We start from the raw sequence: 4,390 nt of genomic DNA, 5'->3' as shown, positions 1-4,390 counted from the left end.
ATAAAAAAATTAAGAGACTTTTGTTAGGGTGATGAGTAGATGGGATCCTATCAACCCTATCAATGTGTTGATCCCAATCACGTAAAATCTTATTCTCGCCCAAGGATTCTCTGTCCCCAAATATCTTTATTCCCATGTCTCAGATCACTCAAAACTATTGGATATGTCTTGAGATTCTTAAATTTTAGAATTCTCATATAATCTAATAATTGTGAGTGATTTGAGACAAAGGGATAAAAATATTTAGGGATAATCCTTGCTCCTTATTCCCATACCAATCCCATACCAATTTGTTGTGTCTAGGGTCAAGAACCAAACACCAATACACAATCACACAACATAGACAATGACATTTACCTGATTTCACAATACGCCTATGTCGACCTGCAGTGAATTGCACTATTTGGAGAGAAATTCAAAATTGTTCTCCACTCACCTCACCACACTATAAACTTCTCACACATTTCACCTCACTCTAAACTTCTGCACTCGAAGCTTCTCACTCATCTCACAGTACTGTAAACTTTGAACCCATCCCATACATTCCCTAGGCTATTTATATTTGCAATTGGAGGGCCAAATTTAGCACAACCATCGAATAGCCACCAACAAGATTTATAATAGCCACCCTACAACAGCGTAGCTCGATTGAATCTCCAGCGCCAAACCTCTAGCTGCAATCCGCATCCATTCTTTTCTTCCTTTACAACCATATTTGACTTTTATGCTTTTATGACTCAGAGCTTATAAACAACACCTATCACTACTGTCGGCTCTGCAACCATGGATATATAATTTTTAACCATAATATTGTCCCGTTCTCTGCTTCATTACTTAGATTAGCAAGAATATCATGCAACATTTGAGTAAGGAAATATATATATGTATTTTTTCTTTCCGCTTTGAAGTTTTCATTGAAATAATCAGTAAATTATAGCAACATTACAATCTAACTGCTCCCTTTGCTTTTCTTCGCCATTTTTTGCGATTATTCAACACAATACAAATTAGACTTACAATTATTCGACACCACTGTCAATTAAGACAGTTTAGTTAGCACAGACACGGTATTGATGTTATTGGCATGCCTGAGCCCCTCTGCCTCATTTTCGTTACACCAATTGAACAGATATTGGGGTACGAACAAAGTGCCCGGTGTTAAAAGAAACCAAGGCCAGAAAACCTTGAACAAATGTGTTATTTGGGCTGGTGGGTAGGCGGCTAAATGTCACTTGATATGTCATTTGTTGGTTCACCTCGGTGAAGAAAAGGCTTTTAGGACTGACAGACACATCAACACCTTGGGGTAAACCGAAATAGAAGCCATAAGACGAATTAGCTTGCCCAACATTTGTCACTGTCCTTGTGTATGTCTGATTGATAGACCCCAGTGTGATAGAAAAGGATGGATAATTTAGTTGTGCTTCTGGTATGATCGATACATTCGAGCACTGCACCGGGCTGCTTGTGATGAGCGCAATCTCTTTGTCTGTGTAACCCAAGCCGCATAGGTAAGGAATGTAATCAACAGGTTTAAGATCATAAACAAGCCCTGGATCAATTGCTTTTGATGGGTTGACATGTCCTGCACCAATGGCAAAGATGTCAGCCGGTAGTAACCTTTCATCAACAATCCGACTGTTTCCCAAGTTTCGCTGATTAGCAGTAGTCATGATTGCAGACTTGATAGCCGCAGGGGACCAATCCGGATGTTCACTTTTGAGCAAAGCCGCAATGCCACTAAGGTGAGGGCAGGACATTGAGGTGCCGGATATCATGTTGAATGTAGATATTGTGCCTGTCTTGTTTTCGACAGAGACGGGCCATGCGGCTATAATGCTCACACCAGGACCAATGATGTCGGGTTTCAAGATGCCAGGGCTTTCGAAGCTTGGGCCTCTTGATGAGAAGGAAGCAACTGCCGGAGCAGCGAGGTCTCCGATAATGGTGCCTTTAAACATGATTGTGGCCGTAGGTGTTGCTGTGGAATTTATGTAATCTAAGATCCATACTCCAGCGAAATAACTCACATGCGATGCAGGTAGGACATGAGCATCGGCTAGTGTACTATACCCGTCTTGCTCTGCGTTCATGAGAATCATGGCGGCTCCACCTGCGTCCTTCACCGTCTGCCCTTTGTCAATTCTTGCTATGTTACCACCTCTTTGGCATAACACTACTTTTCCTTTGACATCTGTGTCGTCCAATGATCCGGGTGCGCAGAAGGCAGAGTCTGGACTGTTCATGCCAGCATAGACAAGAGGCAACTGGGTTGATGGGAAATCACTAGGCTGGAATAGGGACTCTCCGTTAAATTGATAATTGTTTCCGAGCACTACCTGGGCTTGTATTTGTCTGTCCAATGTACTTGCGCCGACAGTTAGAATCCACGGAGCCTCATTTGATAGCGAAGTCTTGAAGGGGCCTGAGTTACCTGCAGAGCAACTCACAAATACACCGTTTTTTATTGCACCAAATGCGCCCAATGCAATGCTGTCCTCATAAAAAGGCTGGGACGGTCCCCCGAGCGAGAGCGAGAGGATGTCAACACCATCCTCCACGGCAGCGTCCATGGCAGCCAATATGTCAGTTTCGGCACAACCGAAGTCTCCACAAACTTTGTACATTGCTAAGTGGGCAAGAGGCGCCATCCCCGAGGCGGTCCCATTGGCTTGCCCGAACACATTAGCACCTTCCACAAAGTTCCCGGCGGCAGTACTTGCCGTGTGGGTCCCATGTCCTTCCTCGTCAATTACCGAGCCCGTTTGACCACTGATGAAGTTCCTTGCGCCGATGAGCTTCTTGTTGCAAGCTGTCCCGTTTAATTCGCACTTGCCTTTCCATTTGGCGGGTGGAGGCGGCATTCCTTCATCGCTAAATGAAGGATGGTTTGGGGTAATTCCGGTGTCCAAAAGACCAACAATGACACCCTTGCCATAGTTTGAGCCCAACCAGACACCCAAATTCTTATGCAACCCCAAGAAGCTGGGGCTGTGAGTTGTGTGCAAAGGCAATATTCTTTGGGGCCGAGCGGACACAAACCCTTCAATCTTTTTCATGGCTTTAACTTCCTCAGCTGACAATCTGGCCGCAAACCCATCAACCACATTGTGATAAGAATACACCATTCGAGAAGATGATGGTTGGTTTGAGATTGCAGTGGTGGTGGGTAAAAATGAGTGGTACCATTCTTTAACTTCTTCAGGTCCAGAGAAAACTCTGTTTTCAGGCAAGTTTACGAGAACAATGTATGTTTCCAACGTGTTTGGCTCATTGGTAAATCTTCGGAATAGAGTATTCACTTTGTGAGCTGTGGTGGGGTAAAAATTAAACAAGCAAATGAGGCTGAGAATCAACATCAAAGCCATGCTCGAGTTCTTCATGATTGCTGAAGAAACTCGAGAGAATGTTGATGGTTTGTGATAGTCCATCAACAAGTCTACTTATATAGATCACCACGCAGAGAGAGAGAGAGAGAGAGAGAGAGAGATTGGAAAGTCCGATGGCCTGCATTGTGCAAAAAAAAATAAAAATAAATAAATGTGACAATCTGTGATTAGTTTGATGACATATTGATTCTGTTAAAGAACAAAGGGGGCGATTAATCTGATGTTTGATTGAAAACACAGTGCTTCTTGTGGGTTAAGTTTATACTTTTGGAGAATTTTGATCAAACAGTGGGTGTATCAACTGTTAATCTGATGCTTATGCAGACTGTGACTTTGGAATTATGCCTGACTTTTGAGGGTGATGCTATGGTACATTTAGGTGTACCATACATTTAGTTATGAACTTATATGATTTTATATCATAACCTATACCATATTAGTCATAACTATCACCATATTAACTCATAACTTAGTTATATTCAATTATTTACTTATACCATATTACTTCATAACCAGGTCATTAAAAGTGACCTGCTAAACAGGTCACTTTTTATAGTTATGAGCTAAAATCATATTTCTTCATAACTATAATCAAATTGATCATAACTTAGCTATAACTACATCTCATAACCAACACCATTTTGTTCATAACTAATATCACATATTTCATAACCACATCTCATAACCAACACCATTTTAGTCATAACTAACATCACATATTTCATAATCATAATCACATATCTCATAACCAACACCACTTTGATCATAACAAATATCACATATCTCATAACTATTGATCACATATCTCATAACCACATCTCATAACCAATCCCTTTGAGTCATAACCAACATCACATATCTCATAACCACTAGTTACATATCTCATAACCAACACCTTTTTGTCATAACTAATATCACATATCTCATAACCACTAATCACACATCTCATAACTACTACCCACATACATCATAACCACATCTCATAACCAATCCCTTTGAGT

At 41.3% G+C, this 4,390-nt stretch overlaps 1 pseudogene; it reads right to left on the bottom strand.

The window, feature by feature from the left end:
- Positions 1 to 1,112: 1,112 nt before the first annotated feature.
- Positions 1,113 to 3,143, bottom strand: LOC114267646 (subtilisin-like protease pseudogene; annotated as a pseudogene).
- Between the last annotated feature and the right edge of the window lie 1,247 nt (positions 3,144 to 4,390).

This window comes from Camellia sinensis, chromosome 13, assembly GCF_055761805.1.
Source record: "Camellia sinensis isolate YWXY chromosome 13, ASM5576180v1, whole genome shotgun sequence".
NCBI classification, from domain to species: domain Eukaryota; kingdom Viridiplantae; phylum Streptophyta; class Magnoliopsida; order Ericales; family Theaceae; genus Camellia; species Camellia sinensis.
Note: the sequence above shows the minus strand (reverse complement) of the source record. Positions and strands in the feature narration are given on the sequence as shown.